The 17,054-nt window shown below is 45.3% G+C and overlaps 1 long non-coding RNA gene across 1 annotated transcript in view; it reads right to left on the minus strand.

Moving 5' to 3' along the window:
* Positions 1-5,834: 5,834 nt before the first annotated feature.
* LOC142564621 (uncharacterized) overlaps positions 5,835-17,054 on the minus strand; it is a 34,755-nt gene continuing 23,535 nt past the window's right edge. The window contains exons 4-5 of the long non-coding RNA XR_012824630.1: positions 12,237-12,320; positions 5,835-6,119 (exon numbers count right to left, since the gene is read on the minus strand). This is a non-coding gene — a long non-coding RNA (uncharacterized LOC142564621). The remainder of the gene's footprint in view (positions 6,120-12,236; positions 12,321-17,054) is intronic.

Consider the following 17,054-nt stretch of genomic DNA (forward strand, 5'->3'; position numbering starts at 1 on the left):
AAATCCTTTCAATTTAAACGACAACTGAGAGGCCACATTTTATCATCTGCAACCACTAGTTGTCTTTTTTTTCCGTTTTCTCCCTTCCAAATGAACATTATGTTACGCGACACAAATAAAAGTTCATTTGGTGATGTCTCATTATCCATGCACTTTCATAATGGCGTTATAGTTCTGTAATTAGTCGAATGTAATAATAATCATAATACTTTTTTACTAGTTTGTCTGCAGCTGATTTATATTAGTACTGGCAAACCTGAACCAATACTAACTTCGCCGTTTTTTATAATTTACACTATTTGTAGCGACTGTTGTTTATAGTTTTACCTATACGCTGTACAGGAGGCCCCATTACAGTGTTTTACCTCGGGATCTCCTCCTGTATACTATTCCCTTGTACTGTAGCTTGTCTTCTCTACTATAATGATAATAAAACCTCAAACGTGTAAGACATTGTTGAGGGAAGTGCAGCTGCAGCTTCGGAGAAGTCGCTGGGAAAACGAAGGGTAGTGCCAAACACAGGGTCGGCACTTGAGCAGCCTGTCAGCTTTCAAGGTTTTGGGGAAGGTATGGAAGCCCCAGAAGGCAACATCTCAACCGTGAGCCCAGTGCTCAGGTGACGGGGAAACATTTAGCGAGGTCACTCGATAGTGGGCGCTAGGCTGTCGCACTTAGTCTCGTGGTGCCGAGAAGCTGAAGCGGTTCAATGAAGATGCTGACCTTAAATTTTTGAACTTCGTCTCTTAATATGGTGATTGGCAAACGCAGTGCATAATCCAAGTAGATAAGAAAGCTGCCGAGATGTTCGGGATTGCGGTAGCTCCTGGCCATTCTATATATTGTCTATGTAGGTAAGAAGGCAACCATGACTTTGGCAGGGAGGAAGTGAACGCATAATGTCCAGATAAACCTTGTCGAACTGGGTATAAGATCGAAGGAAAGTCTTTGATGGAGATAAATAATGACGATGGAGGTTCGATTGTTCGCTTGGTAAACATGAATGCACGCAGTCCCTCATTTCAGCGTCGAGGCCAGACAAAGCGGCTAGGAAGGCGTTCCTACGTTGCATTAGTGCCGAGGGGAGAGAGGTTGTGATACACTTACAATAGGCGACAGCCCTGGTGACGAGGTGCAAATGGTCGGGGTGAGCCGATAGGGAGGCGCAGACGATAGTAAAGCCACGGGGGAAAACGACGTCTTCCAGTTGCATCGATGTGCACGGCGGACGGAGGGGGTCAATTTGCGAGTCGTGGGGTTGCTGTCAAGCTGGAACATCTGCGTTCATGTGAGGTGGTGTAGAGGTGATATTGCTACATTCCGAAATCAGGAGCTCCAGCCCAAAGACGGTGAACCATGTTTGTGCTGGCTTGAGCTTCCTCGAGAAAAGGCGACAGGATGCGCTGCTTCGTTGGTGTATTGCTGTTGGACTGCACCCACAGCAGTGCTGGACGCATCGGTCATGATGGAGGTTGCCGTTGCAGAATTAGGGTGCAGCGGTAGTGTGGCCTTGGAGAAGGTAATTTCTCGATGGCCTCTTCATTTCATTACAAGGTGACTTCTTTCTTCGTTCTTGGCAAAGTGACATTGAGAGCAGTGACTTGAGCGTATTTCGGGATGATGCGGCAATAAAGGCTTATGAAGCCGATGAACTGGCATAATTTTGTTTCTGACGCTAACAGAGGAAAATCGTCGATGTCATGAGCCATATCTTGTAGCGGCTTCATTCAGGAGTTGCGGCTCATGTTGCGGCTTTTCAAGTTGACTCTTCTTTTTGTTGATCACGACCGCTTGAGTTGCAAGGTGCGAGAACAGCAATCTGAGATACTATAAGTGCTCGTCAGGGGAAGACCTTGCAAGAAGCAGGTCGCCTATGTAAGCCAATATGAAAGCGGGACTCGAATGTCAGAGTCTATAAACCTTTGGAAAGACTGGCCGAAGTTGCGGTGGCCAAAAGACATCTTAACAAGTTCGAAGAGGTTTGACGGGGTGGTTCAGGCAGTCTTCGGAATATCGTTGTCCACGACCGGTAGCTGATGTTAGGCACGTACCAGGTCAATATTCGTTAAAATCATCGTGCCATGAAGAGCAACCCTGAAGTCCTGGATGTTCGGGAGAGGATGCCTGTCGGAACCTGTTATTCTGTTTAGTGCAGCATAGTCACCACAAGGTCGCTTGTTGCCACTTTTCTTAAGAATCATGAATAGTGGTGATACCCATTGGCTTAAGGAAGGTCCTACCATTTCGATCTCGAGTATGGTCGAACCCTGATTGCACGATTTTTTGTTTGTTTTTCATGCACCAAGCGACGTTCACAGAAATGCATAGGGGAGCTACATGTTACAACACGATCATGTACATCGTGTTGTGCAGTTGGCGGCCCGGCTCAGAAATTTTTGGAAGTAGTGCGGCGAAAAGACCGTGGAGGCAGTGGTTAGTGGTGCAAGGAGAGGCACATGAGTGCAGGCTACGCCTGAGAGTGACATCTGATTCACGCTGGCGAGAAGCCGTCGACGCTTGGCATCGACCAAGAGTCCATGACTTGTCAGGAAGTCTGCTCCGATTATTGCACGGCGGGCATCGGCAACAAGACATCCCAATGGTATATTCGCCGGAAGGTCAAGTTCAGGATGATCTATCGCTGTGTGCAAGCCGGAATTCGTGGGCCTTTTACCGCATGTAGGTAGAAAATTGGTGGCTGTTTACGATCCGTGTGCTGCGCTCGGACAATACTGACTTCAGCGTCCGCGTTGACGAGGCACTTCCGACCTTTGACACTATCGCGGACGTTGAAAAGGAGACTTGTACCTGTGGCCGGACAATTTGTCACGTCTATTGTTCAAACAGGCGGTTGCGGAGGCAGTAATCCACGTCCTCTCCGAAACTACTATTGTACCAGAACACTCCGTGTGATGTAGTGGAGCGTGCACGGGAGGCAGGTCCTAGGCCAGAAATGCGGGTGCGCCGTCGATGATTGTGAGAAGTTAAAGAGCGCCGATGTTGTGCGACACATACGACATACTCAAGGCGGTTTCAGAGGCTATCAAGTGACGACGAATATGCGGAGGAGCTGGACACCTTTGGGCTGCGCCCAGGAGTTGAGTCTTGAAGGAAGGCGAGATTCAGGACTGATGATGCATTGGCTTCTATCACGTTTCCTACGGAAGAAACAGGGTCGGCCAGGCTGACGTTAACGACCAGACCACGAGCTTTTTGTACGTACTTTCGCAGGCGCTGCAGGAACAAAATATTCACGTAGAAATGCGTCGAATGCAGGCGGCGGAAAAGCGCGATTCCGCCTGGAGGAACCAGGTTGCCAGGCTCTGGCCTTAAAACGCCGACAATCTAACTGTGTGCGAGGAAGCTTCAGTGAGTTCGATGGTAGCTTGTTCCTAGGCTGGTTGTTATGAGTTTTTGCTCGTCATGGCCCCACAAAAACCTAGATGAGACGTACGGACCATCACATTTTGGGCCATTGTGCCGAGCAGAGCGCTTGAAAACGACATAAGGACCAAACAAAAACTAAATTGATTTGGACTGCGCTAGCAGGTGCCCGGAGCACCGGCAAGCCCAAGCGCGAGCTCATGCGCGGAGCGTGCGCGTCTCTGCCGCTGCGATGACGGCGCTGCTTTGACTAAGGTCCAGCTACTAGAACGACAACGTAACCTGGTATATAAAACCTTTAATTTTCTTGGTGTACTGCACTGATCTTTCCAGGGAAACTTGAAGTTTTTGGATTCTGTCCATGTTGTTATCGATTTCATGGAATCTCTACGTAGCGAAAATATATTTCGCTCTACCTCTTTTTCTTTACTAGGCCGCTTTTCTTGCCCAATTCTGTACTTCTTGCATCTTTTTCTGATGGTCTTTTTTGGCCCCGGGCCAGTGCCATATACCCATATAGAGCAAAAATAATCACATTTCCAATACCACATTCACAGTTTCACATACCCAGTAGTAGTTATTTTGATAAACAGCAGCAAAGTTCATTTATTGGTTCGCTGTTGTTGTCAAGTGCCCGGTAGACTGCCTGAAGTATCATCTTCATCCGTACTCAAGGTGTGGGCTGACAGATGAAAGCAGAGTGTGGGAAAACTTCTGCATGAACTGGGGTTAAATGCCGTTCACAGGGTGGCCTGAGCATATCGTTCCTATGGAAAAACTAAACGCGGCACTGCGATGGTTCAGCTATGTTTTCGTGTTCCGATCGTGTCCGCCGCTATTGCTGTGCTTTGAATGTAACTTACTTTTGAGGGCACAAGTTCGCCCAATGAAAAGCTACTTTCGTCATTCACCGCATTGCCACTGTATTATTCAGTGTCACTACTACGTGACATTATGCTAGAAAACGTTGCTTTTTAAACGCAACTATAGCTTATTTAGCAGAATATCGACACCTACTATTCTCTTTACGCTGGTATTTCTATTAACCTTGTAAACTAAGATGACATTCGCTCGACAGCGGTGTCGGTACCTTCTTTAAGATTTTCTCAACACAAGGGGTGTTCTGACTTCCTCTCCGCTGTATTCGTTCTGTGAAGAACACTCAATTAACCATTTTTTTTTTCTTATGTTATAGACGATTTGCATATGAAAGGAAAGTAATTTTACAAGGAGCATTTGGAAGAATTGGTGTGAATTTCGGAATTGCTGAAATTCTTTGCCTAGAATCCTCCTCTATTGAACAATGGCACAAGGATGTTCAGCCATTGAAGAGTTTTCGTGCTTGGAAAAATGTTTTAGTGAAATTAGAATGATCAGTTATTGTCGAAATTTCTTTACTTTTCTACTTATCACATTTCTTTTCACTGAATTACTAATGGGATTCTAATTGCACCCGCATCGTGGCCGATCCCCCATAGTCTGTGTGAGCCAATAGTCTGTGTGAGTCGATGAAAACGCAGTCTAACAGATCCCTGACTTAAGGACAGTTTTCACTTTATCACGTCGCGCTGCATGCCACCCACGGCTACCGAAGGCCGTCCACGGTTTCCTTGCCAAGTATACCTAACGCAGAATATCGTCGACATCTCAGTCACCAAGGGATGCCGTTCACGCTCCCCGTGACCATGATTCCAGTTTGAGTGAGTACAAAGAGTACAAAGAAGAAAGAACGTAGATCCAGTAGTATATATCGAATGCATCCTCGTCCTTTGAGTCCGAGCAATCAATCCGAATTGCCTTCTGCGTCAAGGCCGCAACCAGAGCGCTTGAGCTAACGATCTGAGGGAAAACAGAATATATGTAATACGTACATCAAAGTTCAGGAAACGTTTCGAGCTTGCATTATTATCGCCAAGCGTTCCTGCTACTTCATAGGTAAGCTGTGTCCTTTGTGCCTCAGCAGAAATAATTTTGTTGTTTAATGTCTTTAGGGTATTGGTTGGAGTGGACGAGGAGCAGAGTGTCTATAGAAAACAGCAAGCGTTTTGTGGCCGTTTTACATAGCATGGGCATCGGTGCGGGTTTTGCCTTAGCTACTGGTTACCCGTTCTGTCCATGCATTTGCGGAATAGCGTCTCCTCTATTCCCATCACCTAAATTCTTGAGTTCAGCTCTGTGCAGCTATGGCTTGAATTGCAAGGTTATTCGTTTTTAACGTGCTGCGTAACATCAGATAAGCATTTTATGAAGCCCAGGTTACCAACCGAAATACGCACTACGCATCGTTTAGCAAAAACACGTTAATCTCACTGCAGACAGGCCGCTCGTCTGCCGCTTCTACGAGTGACATTTTGAGATAGCGCATTTTATAGTCGCTTAATCGTCTGTGCACTAGCTAGAAATGTGCGAGAATGAGTTCGTAATTTGTGAAGGTGATATAACAAGGAAACCAGATAGAGCTTTAGTTTATTGTAGCAGGAGGCCAAACTTCGCCCATATGGCGTGTGTAAGAAAGCAGCAATATAAAAGCAAACGCAAACTTCTGGATACCAGGTCTTATATTCTCATGTTGCAGGTGCCGATAAACACGTCTCACGTATTGATGTTCCAACAGCCCCTAAGGGAGACACTGTGAGTTTTTCGCCCAGGGCACTGGTAGTCGTATTCATATTGGCAATTTCCATAGTATGTATAGTATGCTTTGTCGGACCATGTATGTAGTTCACACCTCAAGGTACCTGGCGAAGTAAAGTATCAAGAAGGGTAAACAACGAGAACAAAGGAAACGGAGGGCCCAATTTTTATTAGTTGTATCACAAGAAGCGACAAGAACACCAAGGACAGCATAGCAGAAATTGCACGTGCCAAATTGCACGTTGCCACTGTCGCATACCACGCAAATCGCAGTTTGCAGTTGTCGACCCCTTTCCCCATGGGGCACGCGACCGACTGGCTGGTGGCACGTCGCTATGATTGGCGCGAGTTTGCACAAAAACGTGGAAATTAAGCCGAGAGCCACGAGAGAACTATTTCGCGGTTTGGTTTGGCTGCTGCGACCGTGGTAACTGTCTTTGGTTCAACAAATAAAGAAAACCTTAATTGTGGGAAGCTGTGGGTTGCCGCATCCGGTATGTAAAAAAAGTTAACTTATGGGGTTTTACATGCCAAAACCACTTTCTGATCATGACGCACGCAGTTGTGGGGGACACCGAAAATTTTGACCACCTGGAGTTCTTGTACAGAGAGAGTTGGGCGAGGCAAGTCACCTCCAGGTTGCATACTTGCTTGGGGAGCGTTGTGCACAGCGTTGTTTTCAACTACCCCTGCATGGCCTGGCGTCCAGATAAGTCGAAACAGTTCTTCTGCTGGTAGGATGCGTTCCAAGGCTCGAGGAGATATAACTCCCTTGGTGTGAATAATGACTTCTGCTTTGGAGTCGGTGACGATACATTATGCAGTGCTTGATGCCCATGTAAAACCTATTATAGCCTCTTCCCCCTCTTCCGGGGTTTTGGTACGTATGGAGCTAGTTGTTGCGGTATCCACTGTTGTTCCTGTAGCAACTGCCAGAGTCATGGCTGGTGGTGACGGATACTTTTCGGCATCAACATAAGCCACATGTTGAGTCTTTGACCTCTTGCTTTCTGTCACACTGCGTTATGGTTTGGGTGCATGTTCTTTGGGGTGGGGTATTATGAAGGCTTTCCTGGTGTCCGGTGGAATATCTCGCTTAAAATTGCATCTGGTATTAGCAGCTTGTTTAGTATTGTCCGTTCTTTCTTCGTGTGCGTTAGACCTTCATACCGTGATGTTCTCTGTGCTTCTATGATTTCGTCCAGCGTTGTGTGTAATCATAGGGCTAATAGCTTTTCGTTTGATATGGAGGAAGGTGCAGTGCTTGTTTTAATTCTGTCCTTATCATTATGTCAATCGTGTTTTAGTCGGTAGGCGTGAAATTTAAGAATGGTGCGCTATACGCTATACGCGAGATTATAAAGGCTTGTACCAGTCGAATGACGTTGCTGTATTTTATACCAGTGTATCTGGCAGCAATTCTCGAAATAAGGCGGTCCACCTGTGCCGCGTATGTCTTTAAGCATTGAACTGTTGTGGTGTTTATTGGTCACTTTCTATGCACAATCCCAGTACCCAGAGCACCGGTGCTTGTCTCGTCTCTTCTTTGTGCGTTGTGCTGGGTTTTGCGCAAAATGTTTCGCCTTCAAAATAGCTTGCACCAGCTAGCCACAACCGACGTTTTAGGCATAGGACCTAGGGTACAGGTACAGCTTTGATTCCCAAGGAAATTGTTCGTTGTTCAGAGGCTTGCGACTTTTTTTGTATGTTGGTTTTATGAGTAGGAGCTCAGATTTCTCCATGAAGCATGAGAGTCCTCTCGGTTCTACGTATGCTGTGGCTGTATTTATTGCTTCCTGCAGGGTCCCCTTCATTTCGCCACCACTGCCGCTCGTCACCCATAGCGTTATATTATCCTCATATAAACTGCGGTGTAGGCGCGGGATGTTCTCGAGTCTTCTCGGGAGCCCAATGAGTGTGATGTTCAATCACATCCGTAATAGCACCGATCCTTGAGGCGCGCCTTTGTCCGCCATGTTCACAGTGCTCGGCATGAGTCCCCCAGTATTCAGAGTAGCAGTTCCGCCGGTAAGGAAATCCACAATATCTGTATGTTTTATGCCCTACTTTTACCATAGAAGTTTCTTCTAGTACTGCATTATGGCTTACGTAGTCAAATGCTTTTTTTTTCAGATTTATTCCGAATATGGCTGTTGTATCCATCTTAGGACCTTGATGCGTATCTATGACTTGATGGTAAAGTTGTAGCATGATGTCTTGCGTTGAGACTTTTGTCTGAAATCATTGATAGTATGTTGCAGTTACTCATTCTTTGCGGTGCCTGTAGTAAGTCTCCTTTCTATGACGTGTTTCATTGTTTTTGAGGGGTAATGTCAAGGAAACTGGCTGAATATTATCAAACTTCAGTGGTTTCCATGGCTTTGAAGTGAATACAACTTTTGCATGCTCTCACGTCTTTGGTAGCTGTCCAGATTCCCATATTTTGTTCATATACTATAATAGGGTTTTAAGCACTTCCTCGCCTGCATTTCTAAGAATTCTATTTGTTATGCAGTCTTCTCCAGATGCAGAATTGGTGTTAAGTACTTGTAACTCCTCTTGTAGTTCTGCTATAGTTATTGAAGTATCCATGTCACCGTTAATATTTCCTTTCAATTGTGGTTTTCTCGAAGACGTATGATCTATGTATTTTTCTTTAAGCTAACCCAGTAGCTAATTATTGGCTCCTGCGCATTTCTGTAGCAATTTCTGTAAGATTTGTTGCTGCGTTGTCTTCATAGCGCCTTTATCTAAGAAGTTCCTTAGAATCCTCCAGCTTTCAAATACATTTGGCTGTCCCTGCGCTTTTTCACAGACAATATGCCATTATTGATTAGTTAGTTGCGATGGATGTTGTTCTATCTCTTGGTTTAGCAGCGCTATTCTTTTGGGATAAGGGATGTAGAGCTTCTGCCTTTTCTATCTTTTCTGAAGCCCATCCAATGCTACGAACATGTGTAGAAGTGTATTATCTACTTGTTGTAAACTAGGTTCTTTAGGTACATCTGTGGCTGGTTTTTTGCATCGCTCAATATCTCTTTTGTCCATTCTACTAGATTCAGCTATGATTCATCAGTGAACGTCCGTTTTGTCGGATTGCTCTAAATGCGTGTAAGTTTGTGATTGATAAACGACGTCCTTCTTTTATTTGCCATGAACGCACTTTGATCTGAGTTTGGATGATGAAGTTATTGCTTCGGAGATTCTCTTCTGCGTTTAACCGTATTGCTTTGTTAATGTGTTTGGCTAGTGTGAGATCTGGTGTCGTGCCTTTTCAAACACTATTTCCAACGCGTGCAAGGTGATTAGGTTCTCTGCGCAATGAGTAACAATGTTGCTGGATGTCCTTTCATAGCTGGTGTCCTTTGTGTCTGTCATATGGGTAGGGCCAGGCAGGCCCCGGTGCATTTAGGTATCCCACCACAGCAAAGGTTCCCTGTGGGAAAGTTCATCCGCAACCTCCAAAATATATTTAAACGACTGATGGTGCCTGAGGCTGCTATATATATATGGAATAAACAAAGTGGATTTGCGTTTATTCGAGGTTTAAATAATTTCAAGAAGTAGGTGTCGTGGGCTACATGAAAATGTGTTATGCTTTATGACCGTGATGCTTCTTCTAACCAGTGGGGTAAGCATTGATTCTTCCTGCGTTCCTGAGAGTTAAAAGCGGTATATCCCGTTAGTTTTGCTTTAATCAAAGGCTGTTGAAGAGCAATGAGATTGGGTGAATCATGAGTTGTAATTGTTTGCAACTTTGCTGCCGAATCCCACATCATGTTTTGTAACCTTGACAATTCTATTACCAGACAAGGAACTTATTTGACTGCTTACTGTGGGACGCCGCCATCATCGTTATTATTATTATTTTCTCCACTGGATTCTGGCAGGCATTTACGCCGGCCTTCTTTATTTTTAGTCAACCGCCTTATCCACTTGTTATTCGATTTTTGCCATTTGTTTTTCTAGTTTATTCATGGTTATCAGTACTTTTTGCGCTAGTTATGAATGTAGTTGTTCCTGTTCTGATTATGGTAAGTCAGTTGAATTTAAAAGGGCAGGATCTGCGGTTCTAGAAACTATTTCCCGCAGTTGCGGTGACTTGCACAGGACCTTCTTGTTCTAATGCTTGCTATTGCGCTAAGTTGTTATTACTGCTTGTTAAGAGAGTACTCTTCGTTGTTTCTATCTCTTGATATGCTCGAAGTTGCTTCGGTTGTACAATTTCCTGTTTCAATTCTGTTATTTCTGAGTGTAGTACTTTGAGTTCTAGCATAATTGCCTGCGATGATGCGTTTTCTCCCCTATTATCTAGTTTGCTGGGTTATGCTAAGAGTGCTGTTGAGCCTTTTGTATGAGAGTGGGAGGTCATAGTTGGCCAGCTTACCTGGGGTGGTACTGTACTGGGTTGTTCTGCGGTAGCGTCGCCCCGTGTGTCCTAGCAGCTATCCCTTGTCCTGCTTCTGCAGGGGCTACTAGACTGGTTCCGGGCTTTGGAGCAGCTTCGGGAGGAGCGTCTGAATGGCATTAGTGCAGGGTCAGGACTTTGTTGCGGTGCCGAAATTCTTCAGATTTTTAGAGACTGTGTCGGTTTCAGGGTCTGCACTGGTACTTGTCTCCTCCGGTAGTAGTCTCCTCAAGTCGGTAGCGTATGGTGCAGCATTTATCTCACATGGCATGTCTGAATCATGAAAGGGCACTTCGTAGCTTGCAGTCATGATTTTCTTCTGGATCCGACTTGTAGAATGTTTTGCAGAGGTTGTGGGTTGGATCTGGACACATGCCAGCACGATTTACCACGGCCCCGAACAAGGTGCAGAATTCCGCTTTCTTCCTTTGTATGTAGCACTTATATTCTTTCCATTTGTAGTTGACTTGGTTTCTGCCCATAAAATACGATGAGCACAGAGTTCGTCTTAACCAATCTTCGTGCTTGCCCACTCTCGTGTAGGAGCTCCTTTTTTTACTAAGCTGTTCGCGATATCTCCTTCAGCGTCGTAGCTTGGTATGTTGTGTGGGATACTTTTGAATCTTTCCTCCGGTGAAGTGGCATATGCAGTTGCTGTGTATTGCTTCTCTTCAATTTGTACAGATGAAATCTTGTAATATTCTTCAGCGTTTTGCATACTTGGGGTGCTGGTGACACCAATGTTGCCTGCTATGTCCTTTCTGTACAAGTCTTTTACTGGGTTGTTTATGGTAAGTCTTGTTGAAGCGAGGATTACATGTCTACTATGGGCTTCTCCAGCCTTGGTGACGTTGAAACCGTCCCTAAGGCAGATGATGGTCTTTATTTCATTCCGCAGTAGTTTGGGAATTCTTGGCGTTTTTGGTCTGTAGGTGATATTGTGTCGTTCTAGCCGTTGCGTTCCTCTCACGGAGTTTTGCGTCGATTTTCTGCATTGTTGATGTCGTTGTTGCCTATTCTTGTTCGTTGGACTTGTCGGTCTGCCAAATTCTTCACTACATTCCTCTGGTTCGATGTCTATTTCTTCCACCTTCATTGTTTGAGCAGGCCGATTGGTTAGGTCTTGACAATAAGCCTATGCTCCCGCTCTTGTGTATTCGCTTTACTCATTGCAGCGGCGGCGACATTGACGGCGCCAGCTGGTGACCCTCAGACAGCTGCGCAGCTCCTTAGAGGGCGGGTACTCTCTTCGTCAGGGTTATCTAGACGGTGGCATGATGTCCTAGGAATTATTCAAATGAGTCACTTGTGGAGCTCCGAATCGAATGTGAATGGTCTTACCGGAGAGCTGATAACTTCCCGAAGAACTCGGTAACGGTAAAATACAAGGTGCCGGCCCAGACTCGGAAAGCTAGAGCCCATACCAGGCTCATCTTCAAGGCAGACAAAAAAATCTGTTCAGATTCGGTTGTATGATTTCTATGTATTTCTTGTTATTTAAGCTATCTTTTTTTCACGTTGACCTTTGGTAGTGATATTACGTAAATTTGCACGAATTTCACCTAATCAGAACTGCTGCGAGCTGTAAGTACTGTAGGGTATCTCTACGAGATTATATGGCCTTCAAATGTCATCACAATGTTCTGGTTGGTTTGCTACATGGTACTAGTGATATGCAAAAATACCCCGGCTGTTGCATTGTATGCTTTTACAGTCACACGTAATATGGGTAGGTCAAATTATTATGCATTTTGACATTATAATGTATTAGAAAGGATCAACAACAATCTGCATCCATGGTGCAATAACTTACCTGAGTAGTCTACGAACGTGAGAACGACACATTGAGCCATGGGATCATAGTAATGAAAGTTGTATGTTCTTCTCAGTGCAGGCACTGAAAAAATACGTGATATTACTCATCAATTCCTTCTTCTTAACGTGCATATGTTTTGACGCATGGTACTAGAACCAAATTTCAAGGCGTTTTCTCTGTACTCTTCAGGCACGTTATACCGCGTTCTGAATCTTGAGTTGAGAGATATCTTAGTATTTTGACAAGTGCAGCTTTATTATAAACCCAGGTTGGCATCCCAAACTCGCACCAATTATATTCAAAATCACAATGAGAGGCGTGATAAGCAATGATGGCAGGCATATGGCGCTACCAACAGTCATCTAGCCTAGTGTGACATCGAGAAATCGCCCGTATCTAGTCTGCTTGATTGGCGAGCATCTGAATTCTATTGTCACGTTCAGTGATCTTTGGGTAAAACCAGGAAACCACTAAAGCGTGGTTGGTCCGCTAATATTTCTTATTCGACAGCTAGTACAGTGCTAGCGGCTATGATTGAGAGATTTGTGTGGTAGCTAGCAACCGAACTAGATATATCACCAATGATAACGAAAACCGACTGGCTTATACACTGCCTACAGAGTCTTGAGTTTTTTATGCCTTGCCCAAATGTAATTGTGTCACCCAATGTCATTTCCAGATTTAGCGACAATTTACAGGTCACCTGTTATTCCTAAGGTAAATATTCAAGAGATGGTGTAATAATATACCACACTACCATATGCATATGATTCATTAATAAGGACGACCGGATAACAATATGTTAGTGTGCATTTTATTAAGCCTAGGTCGCCGTTCAGAGCGCTCAGCTGCTGGTACAAATTTATCACGGATGACGAGAATGCTTGCAACTTTCAAGCAACCATGTCAGTTTTACGCTACAGATTTTGAAGTGTTTAGATATTTTTAAAGTGTTTAGGTCTCTTTTCGTTAGCAGATCCCAGACATAGTTAATTCACTGGTACTGCGCCAACCTGAGGTGGTACCAGTTATAGCGTGGGGTGCCGCACGGTAGCGCGCTGATAAGTGGAGTTTTCTTGCGTTCTCCTCTCGTGACGTCTAGAGTTTAAATCCGCTTTCGTTGCGGCATTGCGCCTCTGGTCGAAAATGCTAATGCTGTTGTATGAGACGTTGCGCTCCCGGTCTCTCAACCATAGGCGATAGCGGGTGCTACAAGAAATGCCGAACTAGTCCTTGAGGAAATGTAACTCGAATGTGCACTCCCAAACACTTGTAAGGTATGGTGGTAAGCGGAGCTTCACCCATACGATATTGTGTCATACAGTGTCTTAAATACCAACCTCCCAAAGCATTCTGGATGCATTCTTGGATAGCAACCAAAGTTGACTCATCTTATTTTTTACGAATACCTTTTTTAACAAGGAATGAGGCAGGTAATTAAATATGAACTCTATCACTAACTACGCACCGACACTGCACAAACTAATGTCCATGACGACAATTGTTAAATGTAGTCCACGCGGTATTGTAAACACACTAGCACCCTGTCTTTGGTATGCTTTGAAGAGAACCTGTTCGGCTCTCACGCTCTTGAGCGGTGATGTAAATTCGCAGACTAATTGATGTGTTAAGCACGCTGCCAGCACAGACTCTGAACGCATTTATTGAATGACGTATTTCAATAAAATTCCGCACTAACGAATTCCTAAATCCAACGACGATTCACACTAGATTTCAAGCTTAGCATGGTTACGAGATGGCAAGCCGCAGATAAATTTTTCCGTTTGCAAACGATTCGAGACAGCCTGACGTCAGTGGAAGATGATGCAAGACGAGGTTGCTCGTCGGCATGCAATAAGATATTTGGAGCAATATTTCGAGGGAGAGGGGGATGCAACTGTGTTATTGTTGATATAGTCCCCATTCATGAGAGCATAAAAAACGGAGTGTTGCTGTGATGTTTTATGATGTGTACACAGCGAAAAGCGACTGTCATTTCTGTGGGCCATTGGAATAATTCCTGGAAGGCCAACACTTTAAACTACGACGGCCAACTCAAGCAACCTGTAATGCAAGCAGAAACGTTTTTACGTTGCTGTAATCTATGCGCTGCCAAAAAGCTGGCGTAAGGGCTTCAGTTTTAGGAAGGATTACGTTTCGACGCGTGTAAATGCTTTGTAACTCTAAAAAAAATAAGAAAAGCTTCTATTTGAGCATCCCAATTAGAAAGCAAGCAGTTTATTTCCTTCTCTTAATGATCTCGTGTAGATTTGGTTTATCATATTGTCAGGTCCTGCTGCACTCCGTCAATACAAGGTACACGCGTTAAGAATGCCCTCAGTGTGAAAGCAGCGTATATGACAGTGTTAAGAAGGTTAGAAAAAGGAAGGCTGTTCGTTTGGTCTTCAATGTGTCTATATATTTGCTCAATATCTGTTTAAATAGATCATCGACATATTGTTTTGTAATAACAGGGACATGCTTAACTCGCCATAGCATTCGAGTGATCATGCAGACCGTGCGCTGTATTGTCGGCACAGGACGAAAACGCTCACTAGTGCTCGGAACCCAATCTGGTCAGCCCTTCGGACCGTATTTGTCTGTATCCATGAACCACGAGATACAGGCTCTCCAATAAAGGCTGCTGTATTGCCCCTTGCAAGGTGCGCGTCTCCTTTATCAAATCGATGCCTTCCCATCCTCCTTCTAGAACAGAAGTTCTGCAACGTTATTACGGCCATCGGGAAGCGTTCGGGCATTACGACTGCAGGAAATGCCTTTTGCGTAATCACCAGCCTGTCGGCAACCACATATCCAGAATGTGTCGTGAATTGCTCTTTGTTACGGTACCTGTTTAAACCATGGCCTACTGGTCCGCTCTCCTCAAGTGCCGCCGTATTGCGAACAATGGCAAGATACTGTGATACTGTCATGCGCGAGCGAGGCCGTACCTGTGCTGGCTGGCGCGCTCTACGGCTGTAACACAATAATTTGGAGGACGCTTAAGCTTCGCCTTAAAGAGTGCAAAGCGATAGCATTCAATCATCCCTTAGCGCTTCTCACGCTTCCCGGCAACTGCAGCTTATGTAACCATGACGTTTACTGGGAACCGCTGGCGGCGAACGCTATGCACGAAGGCTATCTTTGGGGTTCTTTTTTTGATCGTGTGCAAGGAACCAAGAGGACCGCGCCGCTCCTGCTAAGACAGACCTCAAACGGCAGCAGGAAAACACTGTCGGATTTTGTGTGTGAGCTTTCGCCTAACAGAATTATTTTTTCTCGTGTATTCAAATTACAATCTGACGCGACCATGTCTGTAAGAGATGTGTAAGTCGTACTTTGCGATTTTTCTACGTATTTTAGTTCGATATATTCAATTACTTCAGTAACTTCCGTGCGCCCAAAGGAGAGCCTGCCTGGTTGGTGGGCATGCGTGGTTCGAAAATCATTTTGCCGAAGCGACGTTCGATGTTGAATGGCGGGCGGGGGACGGCGACGCCGGATTTTTTGAACACGGGGCCTTTAACCCTATTGAATTAAATGTAACATGAAGAGACACGCAATGAAGCGAACGAAAGGCAGGCGTCAAGGAAATGAGAGAAAAGCTGAAGTAAGAGGAAAGCGTGAGGCACGTGCGGCGGGGAGCTTGGCGCAAGGGGCCTCGGAAAAGTGGCTGCAACGAGGTGGTGCAGGTTAGTAGGACGTCGGCACACAGACCACAGGCAGACGCAGGCGGCAAGTAAGCTGTGCGAAACAATCAGACGTTTCCTGGGAGGAGCATGGACGATGGTTGAGCTGTGTGTGGTGGATGCAGACGAGTGGCCAGTAAGGCGAGGGAACTCGTAGCTGCTTCGCAACCTGGGCCACGCCGGTCGCTGGTGAGAATTGGTCCTGCACCCGGCCTTACTGACGTCTCTTGGAGAACGTAGCAGCTACCCCTTCGTCGACAGCGCTGGTACTGACAACGGAGCTTGGTGCGGATGACAGCGTCGACAACGCGCTCTGCGTTTCGCCGCGGCGATGTCATCGGCGACTACCCCGTCGTCTTGCTCGTCAAAAAGTTCGCGGTCATTCTGCGTTTACGCAATCGCCGTGACGTTGTGACTTGCCGCGTCGTTAACAGACGTATCAGTGAAATACATAGTGCAGCTCTGTGTCTGTCATCGCGTCCCGCCTATTCGTTCCTGCAAGCTATCAATATGTTTTTGTTCGCGTTCTCTTGAGTCGTAATCATAAATTATTCCCTTTCATGAAAGTGTAGTGTCAATAACATGCAGTTGCTGTACAAACGGCTTTGTCTTTTATTCGCACCAAGGTATCCCTTGCGTGCATGATATCTTCACAAGACTCTGTCTTCACACGTGTTGTCTGCTGGCGTGTTCAGATAGGTGCAGACGTCACTGGCACAAATAAAAGGCACTTGTGAGATAGGTGCAGACGTCACTGGCACAAATAAAAGGCACTTGTGAATGCAAAGCGTCAAAAATATCGGCAGAACTCAATGCCATGATGACTGGCGACGTTAATTCGAATAGCATTGAAGCGATCTAGCAATTACTGTGTTGCCTCCACAAAAACGTGTCAATTATGAAGTGCGGATTCAACCCAGTTCATGTTTTGTGCTTTTCTCAAGACAAGCTGTACCAACTAGGGGTGCTGCCGCAAAGTTCGTGCGTGTTGCCTGTGTGAAGAGATATTCAAACAAGACTCTAAATATATATGTGGATGCTCAGCTTGCATACAACGCCACACAAATTTCAAGTATTCAAATGATATGCGCATTCTTTGCAAGCTTAGCCCACTATGCGGTTTGTC

Source organism: Dermacentor variabilis, chromosome 11 (assembly GCF_050947875.1).
Source record: "Dermacentor variabilis isolate Ectoservices chromosome 11, ASM5094787v1, whole genome shotgun sequence".
NCBI lineage: Eukaryota > Metazoa > Arthropoda > Arachnida > Ixodida > Ixodidae > Dermacentor > Dermacentor variabilis.